The following is a 12,643-nucleotide window of genomic DNA, read 5'->3' as shown; positions in this document are numbered from 1 at the left end:
ATGAAAAGGCAAGAAATAGGCCTGCACCTTATGGAAATTAAATTATGACAGGGCTGGGCACTGCAGATCTGAAGAGAAAGGATGAACTTTCTAATAAATGATCCTGGGAGAACTGGTTTTTCATACGGAAAAAAATGAGTTTACTGCTTCATATCATATATAAAAATCAAATCAAAATGGTTTAAAAAATTGCACATAGTAAAACTATAAAACTGTTAGGAGCAATATAGAAAAACATTTTCATAATTTCAGAGAGGGAATGTTTTCCTAGGACACAGAAAAAGCACAAACTATAAGCAAAAAAAAATTGGTAACTCTATAGCACTAATATTAAAAGATTGTTTATCAAGATACATCATTAATAAAATGAAAAAAAAACCTCATAAACTGGGAGAAGACATTGGTAACAAACGACAGAAGATTAGCACTCAGAAGATTTAAAGAATTCCTACAAACCAATACAATAAGGACAAGAAAAAAACTGGCACGATTTTAACAGGCACTTCACAGATGAGAGAACATGAATGGTCGATAAACATATGAAAAGATGTTTAATCTCATTAGTATTCGCGGAAATGCAAATTAAAACCATAATGAGATTCCACTCGTACCCGCTAGACTGGCAAAAATTCTAAAGTGTGACAATATCAAGTGATGGTAAAGATAATGGTGCAAATGAAATCGTGTCCCCTGCAGAAAGAAAATCATTTTGGAGAACAATTTATGAAGAAAAAACAGTAGGGCACTTGCCAGGCCAGATATCAAGAATTTTCATAAAGCTATGGTAATTAACACAGTGTGGTACTGGTGTAGGGTCAGGCACATTGATCAACGGTACAGAAAAAAAGCCCAAACACAGATGTACTTATCTATGGAAGCTTAGTTTATATTATTTGGTCAAGTAGAAGATGCAGATACCTTCTGCCTCAGCCATCCCTAAAGAAATCTGTACACAGGTGCACTAGAAAACATACACAAGAATTTTCACCATAGCACTCTTTCCAAAAGAATGAAAAAGAGAAAAAAGAAAAATCCAGAAACAACCCAAATGAGGATCAAAAGTTCAAAGGGTAAGTAAACCCTGGGTATATTCATACAATGAAGGTAATTGTTCTAGTTCTTAAACTAGATGATTAGTAAACAAGTATCCATTGTATTATTATCCATGATCCCCTAACCATTTTTTTATTTATAAAGGGCCTTTTCTACTGACTCAATAATTACATTTTACAAATCAAAGAGAGCCCAGAAACGGAGACAAAATAAGATGTTACCTCTCAGCTTTGCTACCTGGGGAGGTGGGGGCGGAGAGAGAAAAGGGAAAAAAAGTGAAGAAAAGAAGATGTTAGAACAGCGAAGTATTCCTTTCTGTATTCCCCATTCCTTAGGCTGTTCTTAGATGAACTCTTTCTCATCTTAGTGGCAGTATGATCAGCCACTCTGGATGTGAATAATGTCCCCCAAAGATATTGAGGTCCTAATTACCTCGTAAGGCAAAAAGGACTTTGCAGATGTGATTAAGCCAAGGATTTTGAGATGGGGAGATTATCCTGGATTATTCAGCTGGGCCCTATTTAATCTGTGACTAAATGTAATCACATGTGTCCTAAGAGGGAGAAAAAAGAGAGAGAGAAGGAAAGAAAAAAAGGCAGTGTGGCCACAGAAACAGAGATTGGAGTGATACAGACACAAATCAATGAATGCCAATTACCACCAGAAGTTGGAAGAAGCAAGGAATGGAGTCTCCCCTGGAACATCCAGAAAGAACCAGCCCTTCCAACACTTAATTTTAGCTCCATGAGATTTCATTTCAGACTTCTGACTTCCAGAACTGTTAAGAGAACATATTTCTGTTGCTTTAAGCCACTAAATTGGTGGTTATCTATTACAGCAGCAATAGTAGCCTAATAACAGGGGATAAGGAAGCTCAACCTCACTCATCTCTTTATCTCACATGATTTTCCACTTAGTACACTATCTTCTCTGCCTTCTCTTCTCTCCCAGCATTGGATGCCACAGTATCCCTCATGTAGGGAGACACAGCAATGGTTTAATGATCCTTTCATGTATCAGATGCACCACTTCCCCTCTGAACGGGCTCTTCCCTACAACTTCCAACTGGAGCAAGACTAGTCATTCACACACACCCATAAAATTCCTGCCCAAAGGAAATAGCACAGACTGGCCAGGCAGGAGGCCATCAGTTTCCCACTGATGGGCTATGTGACCTCCTAAACTTCTCAAAGATGGAATCAGAAGTCATTCATCTTTATGTGCCTGGTGTCATTTTTTGACCACACAGCAAATGGTCAAAAAATGGGCAATGCATCAATGAATAAATCCATGAGGCAATGAGTCAATCAATCTTGAGTAAGGAAGTCCTAACCACTGAAAAAGAAAGTCTTTTCAGGTATCTCTTCTCTCTCTTTTTCTCTATCACTCTGAAGAAAAGACAGAAATCATAAAGTTTTAGGAGTGGAAGGTTTGGGAGTTGGAAGTCAGGAGCTCACTGCCTCAAAAGGCAGCCCAGTGCACTGTCAGTGCCAATTACTAGAAAACTTTTCCTTCTATCAAGCCCAAAATTTGTCTTCTAGCCATCCACTGGTCCTAGTCCAGTCCTCTAACCACACAAAACAAACCTCTGTTTTCTACATTAAAACATTTTCAGAGAACAGAGACCCAGCCTGAAGCCTTGGCCAACCAGGCTAGTGATCTTGGCAAATCACTTTACCCCACTGGGCCCCTTCCTCCTTGTCTGTGAAATGAGAGCATGAGATCAAGGCCCCGTCTAAGCCCTGTGATGCAGCGTGAAAAGCATCACCTACTTGGTGCGCACTCTTTCACCATTTTAACCTATCCACTGGGTTTTTCATTTCAACACTTTATTTTTTATTTTCAGAAGTGCTTTTCTTTCAACCGGCTTGTCCCCCACCCCTGCTGGGACATGCTGTTTTCTTAAATTTTCAATTCTTCCATTTATTTCTTTTTTCATTTTATTTACTTATTTAGAAATAGGGACTCACTCTGTTGCCCTGGGCTGGACTGCAGTGTTAAGATCATAGCTCACTTTAACCTTGAACTCCTAGGTTCAAGCAATCCTCCTGCCTCAGCCTCCCAAGTAAGTAGGATTATAGGCTCATGCCCCTCTAATTAAAAAAAAAATGTTTTTTCCAGAGATGTGGTCTATGTTGCCCAGGCTGGTCTCGAACTCCTTGCCTCAAGTGATTCTCCTGCCTCAGCCTCCCAAAGTGCGGGGATTACTATTTTTTTCATTTTAAAAAGATTTATTCTAAGGTCTCTGTTAGCTTCATCATATAAAGAACACATATTATTAATATATGTATGATATTTATTTACTTATTATTGGAGAGCTAATCCTATTGCTTATAGTGTTTGCTACTGGGTTTCCTTACATATTTTCTAATTTTGGAGTGTGAATTCATGGTTTGGGGGAGCTAATATGTATGATATGTATTGAAAGTTCTTAGAGATACTGGGATAATTTCTGCCATATCCACCAAGGGTAACAAAATGGCTGTGTTCTAAGCTAAATTTCTAGGTAGTCTATTATGCAGCTGGTAGAGTACTAGCTTACACCCTTTCCAAATCATTCCCTCTCTGTTTGTCTCCTGACAAATTTCCTTCCTTACTTAAAAGCTTAGCTATGGTTTTAAGAAGATTGGACTGCTGTTATACAGGGTGACCATAAAGTTTATGTGTAATTTTAAATTGCATACTATTTTAAATTACACACAAAATTTATAGTTACCCTGTATTTTATCCCTTTTTAAAATTTAGTTTTATTAAGGGAGGATTTTTCAGACTACTTACTTTTCTGTATTTCCAGAAACAAAAATAAAATCTCTCATTTTACAGATGAGAAGACCAAGGTTGAGAGAGGTTAAATCAATTTGCCATAGTCACAAATCAAATTTGTACAAAACTGGGGTTTAAAAAATTATCTTCTAACCCCAAAGGGAATACTACAGATATTTCTTAAACACTTACTATGTACTTAGAACTGCTCTGAGCACTGGGAAAATAGCTGTGAATGAGATAAGGTCTCAAAAGGAATGGAAGTCAAATCCTAGTGGATAGAACATGAACAAGTAAACAAATACATTAAAAGCATGATTTGGGGGAGTGGTAAGGGGATAGAGAGTAATGGGAGGGGGTGGGTTTTGGAGAAAATGGGCAGAAAAATGACCCTCCTGAGGAAGTGAAATGTAAACAGAGACCTACCTGGAAAGGCGGGAAGGGCATGGACAATCTAGGGTAGTGTGTTGTGGGCAAAGGAAATAGCACATTCAAAGGCCCCTAGTGGGAAGAGCTTGTCACCTTCCAGGAATAGGGAGGAGGCCACAGTAGAGTGAAAAGGGGGAGAATAGTGTAAGGGGAGGTCAGAGTGTGGCAGGGCTAGACCTTGTTGAGTCATGTTGACCATGGAAAGGAGCTTGAGTTTTATTCTTCTTGGAATATGACAGTGTTTAAACAGCAGGAGAAGGAGATGGTCTGTCTATCTTACATTTTAAATAAATCATCAGAGTGACAGGAGCAGAGGCAGGAAAAATGGGAGGGTTTTGAGATGAAACAGATGAGTAGTTAATTTGGGGTTAGAGCAGGGTGATGGCAGTGAAGTGGGAAGTGTTGCCACCATGGTTGGATGGGGAGTGTTTTGAAGGCAGAGGATTTGCCAAACTGGATTCCACAGCACACAGGGACTGGTCTGAAATGTGCACAGAGCCCTGTAACTCCCTAACTGTGGTTCTCAACCTCATGTGCTTATGAGGAAAAGTCTTGCATGTTCTTGGAAATCCACCCTGAGTCTCCAGCATCAGCTAGATGTGTCCACTAGCCTTTCTCAAGCCAGGTTGTATCCCACTGTCTTTTGAGCCGTAGGACCCATTCAGCCCAATATCCTGTCTGATAGGCATTGCCTTGGGAGTCTAAACCCCAGTTTTGATAAAATTAAATTTTATACTGATCATAATTAGGCAGCCTATCTGTGAAAGGTTCTCAGTTGGGCAATGGATTGGTGGAATCCACTTAAAATTCAAAAAAGGCTGGGCATAGTGGCTCATGCCTGTAATCCTAGCACTCTGGGAAGCCAACGTAGTTGGATCTCTTGAGCACAGGAGTTTGAGACCAGCCTGAGCAAAAGCAAGACTCCATCTCTGCTAAAAATAGAAAAACTAGCTGAGAGTTGTGGCAGGCACCTGTAGTCCCAGCTACTTAGGAGACTGAGGCAAGAAGATCACTTGAGCCCATTGTTTGAGGTTGCTGTGAGCTATGACACCATGGCAATCTACCCAAGGTGACAGAGACTCTATCTCAAAAAACAAAACAAAACAAAAAACCAAAAAAACTCAAAAACAGTCAAGGCTAAGACCTCTTGGAACCAGAAAGGTTCACAGTCTAGAACAAACAGATGAACTGGGATTAAATCCCAGGTCTTCAGTCAATAATGAGAACCTGAGGCAAGTCCATTTCTTTTCATTTCTCAGGGAAGATGATGATACCCCGTCTCCTGACTCAGCACAAGCTCTATGTGCTTGTTGAATTGCAGAGTCACTAGGTCCTGGGTGAGGCCTGGGATTCTGCATCCTGACTACTCCAGTAATGCCGATGCCGCTGCTACACACTCTGAGGGGTGAGGTCCTGATTCATTCTCAATCCAACATGTCCTCCCTGGGCACCTACTGCACATTAAAAACTGTGGGAGAGACAAAGAAGCAGATGTAGTCCTTAAGGGGAGGTCAACCAGCAAACCACCATAGCACAAGATAGAAAATGACAGTGCTATTCTGGAGACCCAGAGGACAGAAATCTTTCTGTAGTTAGGGGACCCACAGAGGTTTGGTGGTGGAAGATAGATGGGGACACACATGGAGAAAGTAATGGCAATCAGAGGGCACCTTCTGAGGCTGTAGCCTTTATAGTCACTAATTTCTCCTCAAACTTAAGACCTAACTTTTTGACTCACAAACAGAATAAAGAAAAAGGATTAAAGGGGAATAAGAGAGATTATCTCTAGGATAAAGAGATGAAGGAGTATGTTAAGACTGGGAGAATCCAGTTGCAAAAGGGAAAAAAATCCCATCTCATACCAAGGACATTCCTAGGTTTACACAGTGGCTTTAGGAATCACTTATTCAACACCTATGGTGGTCATTAGCATTGTCTTTGTCAGGAGTATAAGTTGACATCCATTTGAATTCAGGTGTGGCCAATGAAATGTGAGCAGAAAGGGCACTTTATCACTTCCAGGTAGAGGTATGTAAGAGCTGGTGCAGGACGGGCAGGTGGTACATGCCTGTCATCCTAGCACCCTGTGAGGCCGAGGTGGAAGGGCTGCTTAAGCCCAGGAGTTTGAGATCAGCCTGAACAAACCTGACCCCCATCTCTCCTATAAATAAAACATTAGCTGGGCTTTGTGGCAGGTGCCTGTAGTCCCAGCTACTCCAGAGGCTGAGGCAGGAGGATCGCTTGACCCTGGGAGTTTGAGGTTGCTGTAAGCTAGGCTGACACCACTACACTCGAGCCTGGGCAACACAGTGAGACTCTGTATCAAAAAAAAAAAGAAAATTGCCAGTGCAGGACTCCATTTTCCTCTCCCAACTGCAGTGAACCCTGATGTCTGACACTGAAATGCCACCCTAAGACAAAGGTGACCCAGTCAGCCTAAGTCTCTGAGTAATTATGATGAGCAGAAAGCCCCTGCCAACCCACAGAGAACAGGCAGCGCAAAGCAAGAAATAAACCCCCTGGTCTCAAGCCACTGGAATTTGGGAGTTGTTACTAAAGCATATCCCAGAACATCCTAACCACTTCGACAGCTATTTAATTAAAACAAGCACCATTTAAAGTTTTCATTCTAGCATATGGGGCAACTCATGGCATCAAAGAGCAGCTGCAGGAACCGGGGCCTGAGCAATGAGAACCAAGACTCCCTGTGCCAGCCTCTTTCTCTTGACCTGTGTCTGGTCTCTAACTCTGCTCTGCTGTATTCTCCAAGTCCCAGAGGGTTTAACCTCCAGCAGCCCCAACTTCACATCTTTCCACATCTAGGCCCCATAGGCAAAGCTATCCTCCCTTAGCGCCAAATCAAGAAACCCTGGGGAAGGATCTGGTGGCTCAGTTTGGGTCACATGCCCACCTCTGGACCAAGGTCTGTGCCTGGGGAAATGCATATCTAGGCTTAGGTCACATGCCCACTCCTATGGCTGAGCAGAAAGAGGCAGGATGGGGTATGTTACCAGAAGGGAATGGGAAACTTATTTTGCAGTCCATAGTCCTCTACAAGGAGGTAAAAAGGATGTAAACACAGAAGCACACAGGAGAATACCTAAGGAAGAATTTAACTGTGATTGATGAGGGGGAAAGCAAAAGGTTCCAAGAAAAGAGAGAGGAGGGGCAAGAAAGCCGCTAGGCTGGACAGCTCCCTACACTGGCAACAGGAGGCACCTTTGTCCTAGAACTGCCAGGTGACTGACAAGGCATGGGGCGGGGTGATGTCAGGAGGGGATGTCAAGTAACAGATGCTTTCTGTTTACGAATCTAGTAAATCTGACAGGGGGCAGACCTCTTCTGATCAGAAATGGGCTAAGCCTGGGAGAGCAAATACTGAACTAACACGTGTGTCCCCATGACCACCTTCCTTGCTTGAATAACTTTTGGAACTCCTTCCCCACAGAGCCCAACCCAGCTTCATACTCCTCAAGACAGTGTTGTAAGCAATTTTTATTGAACATAAAGGATGAAATTCTCTTGCCATCTCTCTAAATACCCACACATGCTTGAAGTATAGCAAATTACCTATGGAGATTCCTTCCGACACCCCCACTATGTGCCAAATATCTGGTCTGTCCACATATACTATTTCCTTTTACTCTCTATTTCTACGAAAGCTCCTGGGTGCAACATAAAAAAATTGAAAGGGGAAAAAAATGTGCTTCTATGTAAAGACAGATGAGATCTAAAACTTCAGAACAAATAATATGTACATAACTATCCATTTTCCAAATCCTCAGGGCCTTCTTAAGGCCCAGAAGTGAGAGGAAAACACCCCCATGACCCAGATACAAGCCCCCTTACCTTTTCTTGGTGCTGGGAAAAACTTCCATAGACTAAGAAACCTGGTAACCAGTTGGGCATGTGTGTGATTCATCCTTGGCAGTGAAATTCCAACGGTGCCATGTGCTATGGCTACTGCATAGCCAAGTCCTCCCCTTCCCCCAGCCTCTCCCTTGGAAATACACACACACACACCACGCACACATAATACAAAACAGTAGCCTGAATGGGTGGCTAAGGAGAGCCTGGCTCCCCCTCCCTCATCCTCCTGAGGGCCCCTCCCCCCAACACACACATCTAATACACCCTCCAAAAAAGACAGCTTGCTTCAAAAAGAAGACAGCCACTGACCCAGTAATAACCAGGTGAGCCCCTCACTTGTCAACTAACCTCAAATAAGACACAGTGGGGAAGAGTGCACAAAAGCTGCTTCCCAGCAGGCAGGCAGGATTAGTAAACAAAGAAACAGGGCAGCTGAATAGCAGTGACATCTAAGCTGGTATTTTTCACTTCCTTGAGGATACTCCCCCTGCTCATAAGTAAATGTGGTGCATGCAGGCCAGCTGGGGAAGGAAGGGGCCTAGAGGAACACAAACTCTTGGAGCTCTTAGGACCTCCAAGGTGATGATGGCCAACATCCTTTTCTCTCAGACAGGGAGCTGACCCCAAGATGGGGGGCAGGTGAATGGGAGTCACCCTCAGGACTCTGACCACGAGTCAGACCAGCACTGGGACTAGAATCCAAGTCTGCCGACTTCTAGTCTGACATCTTTCCTTTCATAGTTCATCTGAAACTCGTACCCAGCACCTACAGTGTACCGCACCACAGTGCTAGGAAATGAATCTTCAACCTATGCAAACCTTTTATTAACTGATCATTTTCCTGCATTCCACATTTTTAAAAGCAGGCCGCAAAGAAAGGCTAGCTTATGTTTAAGAATTTATGGTCTTGTCTTTTTTTTTTTTTCTAGTTTTTTTGCTACAGTTGGGGAACATCTCGAGGACAGTCTACATTCCTTCCAGTCTCATTTACTTCTACATCCCTGACCCAGAAGAGACTTCATGCTCCAAATCCCAGTCCGGGGACTTAGCCAGATTTTCAGCCATCAAACTAAGACTCTGTCTTGGTCATCACACTGTACTTTGCAAAAACTGAAAAAAAAAGTACACTGTAGAAATACAATGTATTCTGCGTAGCTATCAGTCAGAAAATTTTGTTGAATTAGGACTTTCTTTTCCCCATGCAGTGAATTGGGGTTTTGGTCTACTAACGCCAAAAGGGGTAGAAAGCTCTGGGTCTATTCACCCAACACTCTTGGCATTGGCCACAATTCAGTCCAGAAACAATGAGGCGACACTTGCTCCTCTGAACAATACTTCAAAACACATATTCTCCCAAGAAGTCACAGAGCAACTTCTGTGTCCCCCTTCCAACAAGATGCACATGAACATACTCTCCCCAGTTCAAAATTCATTCATGCCTAGGCCTTGAGTTGTCTGTAAAGATAACAAAGGAGGCAAGCAGGCAAGTCCTGAATTAACCCCCACAGCCCATAAAGATATCAACCAGTTAACAAGGCCAACTTATTGTGCAGAGTATTTTTTCTGTAATTTTTGGAGAGGGTTGGTGGGGGGGGTTGGTTTTGTTTGTTGTGGGTTTTTTTTTTTTTTGAGATAGAGCCTCATTTTGTCATCCTTGGTAGAGTGCCATGGCGTCATAGATCACAGCACCCACAGACTCATGGGCTCAAGTGATCCTCTTGCCTCAGCTTCCCAAATAACTGAGATTACAGGCACCCACCACAACCCACCATGCCTGGCTATTTTTTTTTTTAAGAGATGGGGTCCTGCTCTTGCTCAGGCTGGTCTCAAACTCCTGAACTCAAGCAATCCATCCACCTCAGCCTCCTAGAGTGCTAGGATTACAGGCGTGAGCCACTGGGCTTGCCTTGCACCCAGCCTCAGTATTTTTTTTAAGACAAGCTCTCCCCTCTGTTGCCCAGTTGGAGTGGAGTAGAATTAACCTAGCTCATTATAACCTCAAACTCCTGCACTCAAGCCATTCTCCCCACCTCAGACTCCTGAGTAGCAAGTAGCTGGGACTACAGGCATGCAGCACCACATCCAGCTAGTCTTTTTTTTTTTTTTTTTTTTTTGTAGATACAGGGTTTCATTATGTTTCCAAGGCTGGTCTCAAGTGATCCTCAAGGCCTGGCCTCCCAAAGTGCTGGGATTACAGGTGTGAGTAATTACTATGCCTGGCATCCTTCCTTAATTCTTTATAGGCTGAGCCAAACAAGTTAAGAGGAAGACAGAGGGCAAGGCAGAAGCATCTCCAACTTGTCCTCACTCTAAGAGGCTGATCTAGTGTCCCTAGGGGACAACACTGTCCAGGCTCTTCAACACAACCAGACTTTACCAAATGCACTCAGGTGCTACAGGCTTCAAAAAGACCCTTGGGAGAGGGTAAGGGATAGGGACAGAAAACAAGCCACAATCATTGCCTTCAAAATTCTCACAGCCACTGGCAGTGGAGACATCTGCAAGCACTGACTGGCTATCCCTGGATGCCATCAGCCTGTCACAATACCTCTAGTTGGATGGCTATGAACACACTAGGAAGACACTCCCTCTTCACCCTCAAAACACAGTGACAGGTCTTCCTTAACTGGTCTTTGATGTAATAGGGGCTTACAGAATCATGAAAGGACTGCCTACAGGAAACAGGACTTACGGACAAAATCATAGGATGTCTCCATACCAGAGGTCTTGGGAGCTGGAAAAAGGTCAATTTAGTACAACTGTCAGGGATGAATAAAGGAGGAAAGGGCATTGGACTAAAAATCCAGAGCCTGTTTCCTTCAGCAGCTCATCTTGTGTCCCTGGGCAAGGCATGTTCCCTCTGCAGTTTTATGGTTGGGGGGAGGGAAGATTAGATTAGTGGTGTTTATTATGGGTAAAGCCCATATATTTTTCCAGATTTTACTTTATCTAGGACCCTGATATATTAAAAAAGGGAAGATGCTTGTGCTGAATCCAGGTGGTGTTAATAATTCATAATCAATACGCTCATGTTGGATTTCTATAGCAAATGAGGGACTGGATGGGTGCTATCTCTGAACATCTGGAGTCGGGAATGGAAATAACCCCATAATGCACCACTCTCCCTTGGTGCATCTGAGGGCAACTCTCACGGTCATTCAAGTGATCTGAAGTCTCAGTTCTAGGAAGTGTAGTTGTTTTAGAAAGTAAGTCCCCGAGCCCCCCTCCTAAATATATGGCTCTCCTCTCCACCCCAATCAGCTGCCCAGTGTAGAAAGGGAGAGGGAGGCTGCCAGTAAAACTAAAGATGTTGAGCGGCGACTGTGGATCAAGGAGTAGGGTGCCAGCCCCATATACTGGAGGTGGTGGGTTCAAACTCAGCCCGGGGCCAAAAACTGCAAAAAACAAAACAAAAACCTAAAGATGGACGGCACCTGTGGCTCAAAGGAGTAAGGTGCTGGCCCTATATGCTGGAGGTGGCAGGTTCAAACCCAGTCCGGGCCAAAAACTGAAAAAAAAAAAAAAAAAAACCTAAAGATGTTCACATGCCCAAGACCAGTCCAGTAGGGCCTCTAGAGAGTGGCCAGTCTCAGGCCAATTAAACTTTCCTGCCCCACCTCTGAATCCACTGGCAATCTGAAGATCACAGAACTACTTAAGAGAGAAAATACCACCCTCAGGGCAAGACAAGCTTTGGGCAAGGCATATTAGCTGCATCCCTGTATTATTCATGTCAGCTCTGATGGCAGAAATCTTCTAAATATTTAACACGCCACCTCAAGGTACAGTGTAAACCCCAAGCAAACCCCCAGCCGTCAAGGACAGCTATAGACAAGGCTTCATGGAATGACTTGGGGGCTGAGAGGAGCAGACCCTGGCTTCGGGGGGGAAAACCCAGAACCACAATGCTGAGATGACTACAGAAGGCTACCCCTGACCGCTTCTTTGAAAATCAGTAACGAAGTGAAGGAGACAAGAGGTGTTTCAAAACATGAGGGGCGATCATGCACAATCATGGGAGTCAGAGCCTCTCTTTCTCAAACAAAGAAAAAGCCTGAGGTACCCCTCACCCCATACCCATTTCAGTCCCAGCTCCCCTGGGCAGGTGGTGAGGATGGCTAGGGAAGAAACAGAGAATGGAACAGCCATGACTATCTCCAAAGGTGAATAAATCCACCAGGGAAGCTTTTCAAATGCCTATGAGTCCTGGGGCTTGAAAAGGAAAAACACCCCTCAGGCCTAACCCCAATTACTTCACACAGACCTCACCCCAGATGACTCTGCGCTCTCCCGCAAGGTCTGGGAGGTGTCATCGCCACCATCCTGGGAGCTATCGGTCACTTGGAAATTTCCCGTGCATTCCTGGAGATGCCTGTCCCTGTCTCTCACCACCCCTGCAAAAAGAATCAAACCTGGAGGACATTAGGCGTCAACTCCAAGATTCTCCTACTTTCCACCGTGTCTACATGTGGCACCTTAAAAGGAGTATTTTCTTTTTTAACCCAATTGGGAGCTCCGCCTCTCCCCA

At 43.7% G+C, this 12,643-nt stretch overlaps 1 protein-coding gene across 2 annotated transcripts in view; it reads right to left on the bottom strand.

Annotated features, from left to right (window-relative positions):
- Positions 1-12,643, bottom strand: part of REEP1 (receptor accessory protein 1) — a 124,328-nt gene that overhangs the window by 110,996 nt on the left and 689 nt on the right. The window lies entirely within an intron of this gene.

This window comes from Otolemur garnettii, unplaced genomic scaffold, assembly GCF_000181295.1.
Source record: "Otolemur garnettii isolate 467f Iridium unplaced genomic scaffold, OtoGar3 scaffold00147, whole genome shotgun sequence".
NCBI lineage: Eukaryota > Metazoa > Chordata > Mammalia > Primates > Galagidae > Otolemur > Otolemur garnettii.
This window is presented reverse-complemented; position numbering and strand designations above follow the sequence as displayed.